The following is a 14,453-nucleotide window of genomic DNA, read 5'->3' on the forward strand; positions in this document are numbered from 1 at the left end:
TGGAGGACCACAAAGATGATACAGGGCCTGGAGCATCTCCTGTGTGAGGGAAGGCTGGGAGCCCTGGGGCTGTTCAGCCTGGGGAAAAGAAGGTTGAGAGGGGATCCGACCAGTGCTTATCAGTATCCATAAGGTGGGAGGAAAACAGATGGGCCAGGCTCTGCTCAGTGGTGCTCAGAGACAGGAAAAGGGGCAGTGGGCACAAACTGGAACATGGGAGGTTCCATCTGAACATGAAGAAGAACTTCTCTTTAATGAGGGTGCCCAAACCCTGGCACAGGCTGTGCAGAGGTGGCGGATTCTCCTCTGGAGATATCCAAACCCACCTGGAGGCTTTCCTGTGCAACCTGCTCTGGGGAACCTGCTTTAGGGAGATGGGACTGGGGAGCTCCGCAGGTACCTTCCAGCCCCTGTGATTCTGTTACTCTGTGATTCTCCTCACAAAGGAGCTTCTATGCTCTTCATCTTCCAGCATGTGCCTTCATGGCAGTATGTCTATGCAGACAGCAAGGCTCATCCTCTTCCTCTCTTTCTGCTCCAGCGTTTCTCTCTCATATATTTCTGCAACACTGCCTGTTCTGCCCTCTGCTCCAGCTTCTCCACTCTCTGTCCACCCTCCAATGTGTGAGCACACCAGCTCGTTGCCTGGAACACATTGCCACTGACTCACGAAGCCTGCAGTGTTCAACAGGAAGAGTGGGGTAGCTGGCATGACCTGCCCATTTCGCCTGTCTGGTATCTCTTGGCCCATCCTTTATGTTTATCTGGCATCTAAAATAAGAGTCATGTTAATATGTTCCTTCCTCCCAGGAGTGCTAGGAGGATTAATTAATGTTTGTATGGTGCTTTGAAGATAAGTGCCAAGCGGGATGATGATAGGAGTGCAAATGGATTCTTTAATCTTGTCTCCTTCCTTTTTCCACTCAGGCTCATGCTAACAGCCAGTGTGTTTTTCCTTTGCTAGGTCACCGGGTGGGGATAGTGTTGTCTTGTGTTGAAGTTCGGGGTGAAGGAAATAGGAGGTGGACACCTGGAGAAAGCACAGGGTTCAGCTCCCTTACAGGTCTGCTGTGCCCACTGCCCAAAAGAGCAGCTGAGCAATGGACAAAGGAAGCTTGCTTGGGGTGCAAGGATCGTGGGTCCAAGTCCCAGACACCAGGTAAAGAGACCAGGAGAACAATAAGCTAAACACGCTGTTCACAAGATCAGCAGCTGCTGTGGACACCTCTCCAACTGGAGCTCTTTCTGTCCCAGTTCTGCCCAGGGAACTCACATGGCTGCATGCAGGTCCCATTGTGGCCCAGATGGTGAGCTGTGTCCCACAGCCCCATCAGCTGGCCACTGGTTCACTGGGTACAAACTGTGCTTCATGCTGGTAGGGGGATTGCAGCCTTGCCTGCTGGTCAGAGCCCAGCTCATGCACAGCAAACAAATTTGCTCTTTACCAGCTTGGTGGAAACATCTACCTTTGCACAGCGGAGAAAAGATGAACCCTCCCCGTATGTCTGAGGCCAGAATGGCTTTGGACATCTCTTGGGCAGAAAAAGGGATGATATCTTACTGGTGTGAGGCTGGTGCAGGACCTCACGTGACCTCCCCAAACCCACTGTCATCCCTACCTAGGAACAGGCTTTTCCCAGTATGACCATCCCATCTGAAGTGGCCCTGCCTTGATGCTGCTCTTACCACTGGACAGGCAGTGCTGCCACATCCCAGCCTCCCAGCTCTGATTGTCAGTTTGGTCTCCTGACTCCTGTTTTTGGCTTCTGCCTCAGAAGGATTAGGTTTAAGTCTGCTTTTCTCATGAAACCCATGTTTTTACAGAGATGTGAAAAAGGGACTTAACTGGCACACGTGGAGAGCTGATCCAGGGTACTTCTGCCAAGCAAACACCTTTCCAAGAGCTAGAGATAAGACATGCCCAAATGGTAGGACAGCACTGTTGTCTGGACTCCTGCTCCTCACAGGGTTTGGGTCTGGTACAGGGGCAAGCAGAGGTGAATAAGGGTGGAAGGTACTCGTGGGACAGACATTTCTGGGAAGCACCCAGAGCCTAAACCACCCCAAGAGAACTCATAAAATGGCTTGGAAGGAACCTTAAAGCTCATCATTGTGCAAGTTAGATTCTGGACTTCTTCACACCACACAGGTACATGTCCTGGGGGGAAGGAACCTCCTAAGTCTGTGCGCAGAGCAGCTGGCCTGGCTGTGCCATGAGCCCAGAGCTGCTGCTGGGCAGCTGGCAGCTGCCCCAAGCCAGGGCACTGGGATGGCACCTGCACTTCTCAGTTAGCCCAGATCCCAGGGACAGGAGGGCAGCAGCACCAGCAGCCAGCAGCCATGTGCTGATGTTGCCCTGTTCCACCATCCCGCATTCCTTGGGGTTGTGGTTTAACTGTAGCAGGCAGCTCAGCACCCTGCAGCTGCTTGCTTGCACTCCCTGGGTGAGAGGGGGGAGAGAATGGAAAGGTCAAAATGTGAGAACTCAGGAGCTGAGATGGAGAGGTATGAGGTAAAGCAAAAGCTGAGTGCACATGAAAAGCAATAGAAGGAATTTGTTCCCTGCTTCCACTGGCAGGCAGGTGTTCAGCCATTTCCAGGAAAGCAGGGCTCATCGCTTCTAATGGTTCCTCAGGAAGACAAACCCCATTGCCTCCTCCTCCTTCTTTCCCTCGGTTTAATTGGTCAGCATGATGCCATAAAGGTAGTGGTATCCCTTTGGCTTGTTTGGGTCAGCTGTCCTGGTTCTGTCTGCTCCCAGCTTCTTGTGTGCCTCCAGCTCCCTGCTGGCAGGGCAACGTGAGAAGCTGAAATGTCCTTGACTCAGTGTGAGCGCTGCTCTGCAGCAACCAGAACATCTCTGAGTTATCCACGTTATTTTCATCTAAAGTGCAACATACTGCATCCTACGAACCTCTAGGAAGAAAATATAACTCTGCCCCAGCCAAAACCAGGACAAGTGGGTGCTGAGACTTTGTCTGCTGAAATTTAGGTCTTATTAAAACTGTATGATTTTGGAATCATTGTCTGCCTTCCACTACAGATTCAGGATGTTTACTGTCATTTTTACCAGCATCTCCTTCTGTGATGGCCAAGTGCCCTTTGCTTCCCAACACCACACTTCCTCACGGGCAACTGAGCATGATAACATCATGGAAAGAATGAGATATTCGTGTGCTGAATGGCAGTTCAGGAATGAATTTCACCTACACGGCCCCATTTTCTTACTTATTCCAGAATATGCAAGAGAAGACAGACTCTACTTATTTCACCACATTTCTTTTGCTCATTATGCAAACACTCCCCAAAAGCATCCAGCTCTGAGGAGCCCAGCAGGCATCCTTATCCCAGTGCCTTTCAGGGGAAGATGAGGCAGAGTTTTCTTGCCTGAGCTGGACAAGTCCAGCACACTGGGCTGAAATTTCAGGCTAGAGAATTCCCAACCATCGTGCCCTGATCCTGGATCTGTCTGGTTGTACATCAGTAGCTGATGAACAGCAGTTTTGTGTTTTGTGCGGGAATGCACATTGCAGCTAGTGATGGTAATTAAGTGGTAACTAGGCTGATGGAGATTTATTTTCCAGCTTCTTGCTAGAAACTTGTTATACACAGCTGGGAAATTGAGATTTGACCTCATGTTCATTTTCTCTCTTCTCCAAAGCAGCAATTAATTATTGCAGCAGCCTACAGAAGGTATGGGGCTGGTTTGTCCACATAGGGTTCCTTCTCCAACCTGGATCCAGAAGCTGGACCTCATCTCCCTCCATTCCAGACCCTGCTCCAGGCAGTCAGGCCTGAGGGTGGCTGGGGACATCTTGGGGTGGTCTTCCAGTGCCCCTCTTTTGGCTTCCTCCTGATCCCCAGCCTGGGCATCCCTAGGGGAAGGCAGGCTGTTTACAGCCGTGGAAATCTCAAAGCCTGGAAAAGTGGGGACATGGTGACCACAGAGGGCAGAAAGAGCAGCTCTATGGTCACCACGGTGCTTGGGGCATTCAACACTACATCCCCTGCAGCTGTGTCCTCACTGAGCTGACAGAGCTCAGGAGAAGTGGGTTCTTTCTCTGCTTCTATGGTCGACCTTCCCTGCCCCGTGCCTCAGTTTCCCCTGAGTTCTGGTGAAGGTTTAAGTAAAGGTGATGGTTTGGGCACTTAATGAGTTTCATTTCTGTGCCATAGAAAAGAGGTCAGCAGCACTCACTCCAGAACCAGTGGCTCCAGGTGGCACTGTTTTTCCAAACCTGTGCACTATGAACTGCCCCTTGACATGTTTTCCTCCCTCTGGCTTTGCACACAGTATTTCTGTCTGTGTGGCACAGCAGGCTGGAATGTGGGGACACTGGGGCCCTGGGACCTGCTTGCCTACATGGATCCTATAGGGCTCCGTGGCGTGGGCATCTGCCTCTCTCCTGAGCCAGGTGTGCAGGAGTCCCCCAGTGGACTCTGCTACCACACCACCCTCTGTCTGCAAGTAGAGAGATGCTGCCAAGGGGTTCCAGCATGCAAGGAAGCAGCAGCTGCCTGGAACAGGACCAAAGGGCTTTACAGCACGTCTGGCTTAGCACTGGGGGCCGTAGGCTCCATCTGCTCCCTGCTGCAGCCAGCAGCCTCAGTCAGCAGCAGTGGGGAGGCATGCCTGGGAAGGGGGACAGTAAGTGTCAGTCAAGCTTCGGGGTACTCTTAACCCTTGTGTTTCAGGTGGCCTGCAGACAAAGCACACAGCCCACTCACCATCTCCCGTTTAGTGCCCCCAAACTGGCACAGCAGTTGCCACTAATGCTTTTATAATATGCTTTCTTCAGGATGACTGTTCCCACAAGAAAGGGAGGGGGAGGCATGATTAATTTTCATTAGCCTTGTAAATAATAAGCTTGTTTCCGCTAGTTGTGCCCTGTAATTAGGGCTCTGGTTCCAGGGCACTGCAGAAGGAAGCGGAGACTAGCAGGTGACTCACAGAGGGTGGGCGAGTGGCCATCCCTGGGAGTGGGTGGGAATGAGAAACAGGAGGGGAAAGCCCCCCCAGAGGAACTGCAGCCTGAGGTTGGCACATCTTCTTTAACCAAGCCATAGTGACAGGAAAACCTCTGGTTCAGGGCTGGCAGCATCCGACCCAGACAGTCGGATGTTGAATATGATGGAGGGTGATCTCAGGAGCGTGGTGACACAGAGGTGAGGGGAAGTACAGGAGTAGCACCTGTGTGTTTGTACTGAAGCCAGGGCTGGGAGGCTATTAGCAGTCAGCACCCAAACACATGGCTTCTGTCCGTGAGCACAGAGAAATCACTCATGAACCATGGAGTAACAAATGTGACAGCTGAGGGCACCGCTCTGCGTCCACGTGAGGGCCTGCAGCAGAGATGGGTGGTCTCTGTGGGAAATGTGCAGCCTGGGGGAGCTCCAAACCTGGGGTGAACAAGGGGGGAGATCCCAAAACACTTTCCTGGTGTCCTGCTTCAGAAAACCCAAGGAAGATATAATGGTAGGAGAACCTGGAAGAAGCACATTTTCCCTAAATTTAGTTGGGAATCAAATAATTTCTGTGCATGCTGTTCCCCCACACAGTCCCTGGCAGCTGCACACCTGTGGTTTGCCCTTCCATGCTCAGAGCTGATATGGACACCTTGTACTCCTCCACAGAGCCTTTGTGACAGGCAGACCCTGCCCTGTGCCAGGCAGCGGTGCCATGCACACCTCGAGGTCTGCTGCTGTCCCCTATGGGGAATGCTCATCTCTCTGCCACTCGGATTTTCTTTTTCCATAGCTTTCCTGAGGCTGCATGATACCATCCGTTGCTGGATCCTACACAGTTGCGTGCACCCTGCCAGCAGGATGTGCGTGGACACGGGGCTGTGGCTTAGCTGGAGGTGGAGGTGGCAAAGGAATGATTCCCGCAGCACTTGGCCATGCATGATTCATTCCCTTCACCCAACTTATCATTACTTCTTGGAATCAAACCCTGTCTCTGAACATCATGTTTCCTGGGGTGACAGCTCCCCAGGGCAATGGTTGCAGGATGATAGGCTGGAGCAGAGGTGACACAGTCACTGCAACGGATGTAGTCAGAGCTGGTAGCGTCTTTTAGAGCTGCAGTGGTTCTCAGGCAGTGCGCAGAGGGCTGGGGCAGCAGTGCAGAGGCAGCAGTGCCTCCAGTGCTGTGAGACATCACAGGGCAGACATAAGACAGTTACAGAAGGAAAAAAGAAAAAAAGGTTGAAATAGATGTGGATATTTCTGCCCACCTGATGGGAAAAAACAGTCCTTGGGACCTCTGAACAAAGCTGATGTCTGAGGCACCACCTTCATGGGGCACCCGAAGGACTCTCCCATCCCAGTGTGCACATGGTCCCCCCCACAAGGATCTCTGCTCTGATGCTGCTCACAAGCTGTGGAAGTCTCACTGCCCCTAAGGCAGCCAAATCATCCCTGGGCACTGCAAGGCCATGCAGCAGCCACAAGTGAAGGGCAGAGCTGCTCTGATTTCCGGGTGTGAGGAGATGCTGCCATGCAGCCCCACCCACAGAGAGGACATTTGCAACCACGTATACACATGTGCATGCTTCCTCTCCTGAGCTGACTGTTCTCTGCTTTGCAGCCCTTGTTCCAGCTGCTGCAGAGGCTGCAGGTGGGTGTTCCTTTTCCCTGTGGGCCTGGTGTTACTTCTGGCAGTGTTCACACTTTCCTTTGATGTCAGTCCACAGGTGGCTGGGAAGGAACATGGATTCTTGCAAGAGGTGATGTCTGAGTGCCAGGAGTGCTCTCTTATGGGGTGGGATGCTCTTTTACTTGGATTAATCTCAGGATTTAGGGGAGAGAAAAGCCTGCTAGAAACTGGGTCAGGCAAATCCCAGGAAGAACTTGAGAGCAGCCCTGTGCAGAAGGACTTGGAGATCCTGGTGGACAAGAAGCTGGACATGAGCCGGCAGTGTGCACTTGCAGCCTGGAAGGCCAACCATGTGCTGGGCTGCATTAAGAAAAGGGTGGTCAGCGGGAAGAGAGAGGTGATTGTCCCCCCCTGCTCAGCTCTTGTGAGGCCCCATCTGCAGTGCTGCATTTGGCAGGGGGACACAGCACAAGAAGGATGTGGAGCTCTTAGAGTGGGTCCAAAAGAGGGCCAGTGAAATGATCAGAGGGCTGGAGCATCTCTCTTATGAGGAAAGGCTGAAGGAACTGGGTTTGTTTAGCCTGAAGAAGAGAAGGCTTCAGGGAGAACTCATTGTGGCCTTCCAGTACTTGAAGGGAGCATATGATCAGGAGGGGGAATGACTGTTTACATGGATAGGACAGTTTACAGTGATAGGACAAGGGGGAATGGTTTTAAACTGAGACAGGGCAGGTTTAGGTTGAATATTAGGAGGAAGTTTTTCACCCAGAGGTTGCTGACAGGAACAGGTTGCCCAAGGAGGCTGTGGATGCCTCATCCCTGGAGGCATTCAAGGCCAGGCTGGATGTGGCTCTGGACAGCCTGGTCTACTGGTTGGTGACCCTGCACATAGCAGGGGGGTTGAAACTGGATGATCATTTTGGTCCTTTTCCACCCAGGCCATTCTATGATTCTATGATTCTTTCCATTCTGAAACTGACAGAAAAAAATGTATTCACTGCATGGGAAAGATGAAGGGATGCTGTGAGCATCCTGCTGGCACTGAGGTGCTGTCTGTAGGATGGCCACCTGGGGCAGTGCCGTGTCTGTCACCTGAGCCAGTCTCCTAGGAGAGAGACTAACAGGATGAGCAAGTGCAGCCTAGCATTTCTCCTCCCACCCCCTGAGCCAAACCGTAACTGCACCCTTGCATTTCCCAGTCCTCCATGGGCTATCTTTCATGCTGCTGGTTGTATCTCCGAGCAGGGAAGCCACTGCTGGCCTTAAGTTTGTATCTCAAGCTCACAGATCTTGCAGCACCTGAGAGAAGGGAGGCTCCCAAAATTTCATTCTCCCGCAGGGCACCACTGGTGTGGCTTTGTCCTCTCCCACAGGACCCAGGAATGCGCGTTCCTGAGGACTGGGAGAGACTGGAACCCCTGAGCAGGAGATCCCAAACCTCTCCACAACACAAAACTGGAACTGGAGTTCCCCACTGCCTTTCCTGGCCGGTTAGAAGGTCTGGCATTTGTCCCCTCCTAGCCAATGGACTAAAGCAGTACCAGGATGACTATTGCATTTGATGCTGTTCTGCACGTGTGATACTTTTCATTTAAGAAAACAATATATCTTAAATCTAGTTTGTCTCCCAGAAGACATCAGGCACGAAATCAGAGGTCCTCATTCCTGACACTCCCCCTTTTGTTGCAGTGCCTTAGCCCAAAAACGCAGCCTGTGCAGAACTGTGTTTAAACTAAACAGTGTGGCAAAAGCCTTCCAGGTTACTTGAACTTTTGCCCATGGTGGAGACTGCACTGCTGAACTCAGTGGAGTGCAATCCTTGTAACGCTCAATCACTCTTGTTTGTTAAAAATAAAACTCCATCTTGGAAGTCATGCAGTTCTCAGCTCAGGTCTCTCCAGTTAAGTTCCTCATAGTAAGGGAACCTCTTTTCCACGCATATCACAAAGAGCAGGCAGCCAGGCACACCAAGGTGAGCCGGTGAGTTGTGAAAGGCTCCATATGTTTGCCACGTCCTGCTTTTTCTGCTAGGACACAGATCTGTGAGCATTTGTAATCATGTGCTTTACAGGTAGGTATGACTCAGAATGCTGAATGCTGACCTTGCCCTTTACCAGCACCATGACATTCAGTGTCCCTCTTTGCACCCTCATTCATCCCTAAAGGTGTTGACTTTAACATTTGCTGATTTTAGCGCTCCAATTGTGTGACTCTCCAAGCCAGACTTCAGGAGCACAACTAGGTTGAATTTGTGCCCATCTGTCAGCAGAGTGCATTATCTAAGCTCCTTGTCCTCAGTGTGATGGCAATTACAGAATTCCTTCAAGTCTCTTGCTGTCTGGAACTATTTGCTTCTCAACATCATGATGTCACACTGAATGAAGTCCCTCCTTCTTCCCTTCTTCACTGCTTCATACCCTGTACTGAGTCTGTCCTGCTCCATCCTTGCTCCCTAACCCCTCAGAGGAAGATCTCCTATCATGAGCAGCATTTCCTGGTCTGCTGCCCCACACCAGACCCATCTCCCTCCCTCATGCTGCCTGCTGGATACCTGCACAGACATGAAGACTCTCCAGAGCAGCTTCCCCTGCTTGTCCTACCATTCCCAGCAGTGACTGTCTGGGAGATGCCTTAGTGCTGCACATTAAGGAATCCCTCTGTCATGGCTGCCCAGCCTCTGATGGATGGGTCCCCTCTGTGGGAGTATCCATTCTCCTGCTGGGTGCCTCAGTTTTGCTTCATCTCCCATGTTGCCACCAGAAACCTCCAAGTTGCTTTCATGCCAAGAATTGATAGCCTCCACCCAGCAAGCTTGCACAGGCTTCTCTCCTGCCATGCAGAGCAGACCCTGGTTATGTGGTAATTTAGTAAATTAATTAAACAAAATTCAATAGAGAAACTTACTGGAAGGGAGGATGATATATCCTTCAAGTTAAACAGATTTTAGTCACTCAGACTCTTTCTCTCCTTTTTCTCAGCTGCATCCTCACAAGCTCCAAAACCTTTATACAGTTCTTTGCCAGTATTTTCTGTACAAAAAGACAGGAGAGGAAAATTGCTGCTGAGTCTCTAGTACATCTCTTGGGTTCCTTTTAATTAATGTCTATGAGGATTCAGGGTCAGAGTTTTACACTCCTATAGGAAGATGGTCATTATGGGCAGATCTTCTGCTACAGCATCTTGCTTCCTTCAATTTCCATAAATCTTAGGCACTATCAGTGCTCATTGTCTCTGTGTCTTTGCTCAGGGTATCTTCCTGTTAGGAGAGCTGGAAGAGCACACTGTATGTGCTGTAACCTTGTTTCCTACCTCCCATGACCCAAACACAACTCTTCTGCTGACAAGTCATCTGCGTGGGGACCTTCAGCAGAGCACAGCTGTCTGGGTTTGGAGCAAGGAACGTGCTCCCTGAGGTTAATCAGGACGTTGTCGCTCTTCCCAGCCTTGCTCTATTGTTTCCTCTGGTGCTTTCACACACAGATTTTTCCATTCTCACCTCCTTCAGACCCACCTTAGTACTGGCTACAGATCTCTAGCTTTATGAACACCCATATCTCATCTGCACTTCCCACCCTCTACACAACATCATTTCTCCACTTTTTTTCCTTGCCTGTGAGGAAGCGATAGCTCTCAAATCAGGCCTCAAGTATCCTTCACACGAAATTTAGGTCTTTCTTGGAGATACAAAGGAGTTCAATCTACTTGTTTTATCCAGATAAATGGCTATAGGATTAAAGGTGCAAGAACACACATCTATTTGTTTTCAATATTTTTGTTCCTGGAATTGCACAGAGAGATGCTACGGCCTATCTTGTAATGGAGAGCAGGCCAGAGGTGTGTAATGACTATACCTGAATTCGCAGTCTGTAAATCTTGGAGTCGGACGCTGGAGTTATGGATAACAGCAGAAAGAGGGGAGCGATTCGTTCAGCAGCCACCGCCGGCAGCCGACACGAGGACGCGATGGGCGGTGCTGCCCTCCCGTGCCGCTCTCCATGGTGCTGCAGAGAGACAGCAGGCGGCAGGCGGCGGAGCCTTCAGTCCCAATGGAGAGCTTTGCAGAACGGAACCTCGTGACTGTGTCTGTGGAGAGGTGTCCTCAACGATCGCACTGCTGACAAGATGCTGCCTCTAACACAAGCAGATCGGTTTCTCCAGTCCTGGAGGGACCTGGTTGATGATTGTGAGGACACTGAAGAGTCACTCTCAAGGCTCTGGATAACAACAACAGGCCTATTTGCTCTATCTTGGTGCTGTGGGGGGTGACTCTGGATGAGATGAAGTGAGAGCAGCCATGAAGGGGGATGGCAGAAGGAGTGAGGCCAAGAAAAGACCAGGAGGTGCCCCCAGTGGCACAGTGGTATAAGCTGCTGCTTGCAGCACCGGAGGGCCCAGGTTCGAATCCCCCCTGTGGCGCAGGGGGTAGAAGTGCCACTTCGCTACACAGGGGGCTTGAAACCCGGGAGTTGGACTCGATGATCTCTAAGGTCCCTTCCAACTAGCACGATACTATGATACTATGATGTTATGATATTTCTCCAGAAAGGTTTGGCTGCAGAATGCCTTAGGTCACCACAACTGTCTTGAACTCCATGGGGAAGGAAGATCTGTTCACCAGCAAGGCAGATCTCAGCAAACAACAGAACGGGAACTCTGGGACCCAACCTGCCTTTGCATTCCTCCTTGGTCTGGAGACCTCTTGCTTAAGGTACCAGCACTGTGGAGGCTTCCTTCCACAAGGCTTCTTCAGTCCTGCTCCCTCCAAGCAGCAGCCATGATATGGTGAGCAAGCTGCTCCTGAGAATGCGAGAAAGAGGGGGATGATAGGGGTGGATGTATCCAATGTAGCGTTATTGTGCTGGCGGCACAATTGTTCATTCACATTTCCTCAGGGTGTCAATGCTGTTATTAATTAAAGGTAATTATAGCACTGCTTGTTCAGTCCAACAGTAACGTGTAAAGACAAATCAGTGTTGCAGGAAAAAAAAAAAAAAAAAAAAAAAAAAAAAAGAGGGGGAAAAAAAAGTCTACTTCCACCATTTTCACCTTTTGTTCTGCAAAAGCTGCAAGGTGCATGGGCTCTGCTCCTCCTGCCCATCACAGCCACTATGTGCCAATGGGTCCCAGGGTCACCACCACCCCTAGAAGTATGCTGGGAAACTGAGAGTGCTGGTGACAGACACGAAGGGGATGGTAGTCCTGGGAACAGATACTTGCAGCACAACTGGGCAGTGTTACAGGATGCTGGGCAGCAGTGGTGCCTACTTGTGCAGCGAGGGATGATGATAACATTGCTATCATATGCTGGTGATTTTAATGATGGACAGTGGTGGCTCTAGTGACATATAGTGCCACCCTTTGTAGCAATACTGGTGGCTGGAGAGCAATAACTGCTGGTGGATACTGGTCACATGGATGCTGATGCTGTGAATAGATGTGGGTGGCACCAGCCACAGATACCAGCCGTTCTAATGGCCACTGCAGGCTCTGTATGTCTAGATTACTGTCTCAAACATAACCCAACTCACCAGTAACTGGAAATTACTTGTGAGGGGAGAGCTGTGAAAAAGTTAGTGTCAATGCAATTACTGCTGCGTGGCCACCTGAAGTATGCAGACCTGTCACACCTAGTTTTATTGCATGCACACAGCATTATATTTAGTACTGGGAACAGTGGCCAGTTGGCAGCAACTTGCAACCTCATTCACATCTTGGGATTGTGTGAGCTTTGGATATGGAACTGTGCCTTATCTTCAAGAGCACCTACAACGAAGGTCTCCTTGGTTGGGCAGAAAGATGTTTCCTGAGGCTCCTGGATAGAACTTCTGTCTCTGGGTTTCACAGCTGAGTACCCATTAGCAGCTAAAAAGTCAGAACAGGCGCTTTGGTGTAGAGGACTGGTGACCTTTGGGGATGGGCATGACAAGTAACAGCTGTGTCCTTCTTGGCTCTCCCAGGATGACTGACTTTCTGATAAAAATTTCCTCCTCATTTTTGTGGGCTCAAGTGGTATGGAACAAGTGGGAAGTGGGAGAGGATTTGTACCAGATTAGGAGGGTCGTATTCTGATTTTTCTCTGTTGGGATATCCATTAGGAGTTTCCAAACGCTTCTGGAATACCAAATATTCTTATCTTTCTACCTGCACTCTGTCTGTCCATCGTATCCAGTCTTTTGCAACTCAAGTGCTTCCTGTGTTAGGAACACTCCAGTTAGGAATGAGAAGAAATGCCAGCACAGGAAGGTTGTCTCTTTGCTTTGGGTTCCCATGCTGTTCCTGCCCCTTGGAGCACAGCAGGGAAAGCCTGAATGCCCCAAGCTGCCCCAGCACTGTACCTGCACCTTCTCAGTGCAGAACAGAAAACACACTCACACAAGCCCATTTTGGAAATTAACTGATGTAAGCCCCAAATAACCTTTACTCTCACTGATAAAATAATGCAACCTGTGTTGTGATGCATAGGTTTAACACTAAGAAGCATTGTTATTTTTCCCTTTATTTATTTACTTTTCTCACAGGGAGTGTTTATTTTTCAGCCAGTTGCCATGTAGCTGATGGTGAATAACCATAAGGAAGGAACCACAACTTTTTAGATGCAATACAGTAGCATCTAGTGATCAGATGGGAAAGAAATAGTGTGATCTGCTTGAGCACAAGTATGGGCGTCAATAGGTGAGAATAAGATGCTGATTTAGAAGGTGTATGGCTAAATGCATCAGAGGTAGCAGCCGTCACAGAGGAGGTGTTCATCCCCACGTCTGTCCTTCCCTTCTTTCCAGGCTGTGTTCTCCCAGGATGCTGAGCAAAGTGAGGAGAACAAAGGCTGCAGCAAGGAGGGTTGCAGAACCATCTCTGCTGTCCTGGAACAGTGAGGTCCTGGAATGACTAAGAAACAAATGCAGAGCTGTGGGCAGCAAGGGAGGACCTTGAAGGATTGTTTTAAGACAAAGGAGTGGGGAAGGAAAAGCCCCACAAAGGGGCTGTCCCCAGATCTATGCCTCCAGGCAGGGAGCCCAGGCATTTTGCATAGTCTCCTCCCCACCCAGCTGATTTCTAGTCCATCCTTTCAGTGTCTGTGATGCTGAGGGACAGGAAAAACACCTCCACACTTCCCACACAGGTATCCCTTTGCCTCCCTAGCAAGATGCCTTCTAGTACTTCCCTTGTGCCTTTGCTAGGAATTAATGATGACAACCCGGGTGTCAGTCAGAGTTGCAGTGACTTTACATAACCAGGTTTTGGGCTGGCATATTCAGCAGGGAGAGTCTGTGGTGCTTTGTGACCTGAGGACATTTTCCCTTTTCTCTTTGCCTGGCAGGTCTTCATGAGGGGCAGCTCTGGAGCCCAGAGAGAAACGCAGTGCACAGGATGCTGAATCTGGCCTAGTCCTGAAACCCAGCAAGCTGTGAGAGGTACGGCACGGCCGGGGGCAGCCTCTGGGGCTCTTCATCTCTGCCAGGTGGGACAGCTGTGTGCATGTGGTTGGAGGGGTGGTGGCAGGGGAAGGCCAAGGCAGGAGAGCTGCCGAGGGCATTTCAATGACAACCCTCCCTGCATCTCGTAGTGAATCCTTCATCACACCCATCACTAAATAAAGTTATGAAATCTAATACCAATTGCTATAGTAACATCACGCCTCTGCACTGACCTAGTTTGAGACAAAGGAAGTGTTCCCACAGCTCTGAGCATGCAGGAGGCTGCAGACAAGTTTCAGTCTGTTCTCCAGAAAGAATGGCAGAGGGAGCTGCTGACTTTTCCCCACCTGCCCCACAGGCCCTCATGCACCATGAGCTGCTTTGTCTCAGGCACAAAGCAGAGCCACTGTCAGAAAGCACCTCCATCCTGCATCCTGAAT

General features: G+C 50.4%; 1 protein-coding gene across 10 annotated transcripts in view; it reads left to right on the top strand.

Annotated features, from left to right (window-relative positions):
- DLGAP4 (DLG associated protein 4) overlaps positions 1-14,453 on the top strand; it is a 150,652-nt gene that overhangs the window by 68,198 nt on the left and 68,001 nt on the right. For 9 of the 10 annotated variants that reach the window (XM_072350513.1, XM_072350501.1, XM_072350508.1 and 6 more), the window contains one exon: positions 13,917-14,010. The gene's annotated coding sequence lies outside the window, so the exon portion shown is untranslated. Of the gene's footprint in view, positions 1-13,916; positions 14,058-14,453 lie in introns of all 10 variants that reach the window. The other variant, XM_072350502.1, reaches the window with a different exon arrangement.

The sequence above is a fragment of the Excalfactoria chinensis genome, chromosome 15 (genome assembly GCF_039878825.1).
Source record: "Excalfactoria chinensis isolate bCotChi1 chromosome 15, bCotChi1.hap2, whole genome shotgun sequence".
In the NCBI taxonomy this organism is placed as follows: domain Eukaryota; kingdom Metazoa; phylum Chordata; class Aves; order Galliformes; family Phasianidae; genus Excalfactoria; species Excalfactoria chinensis.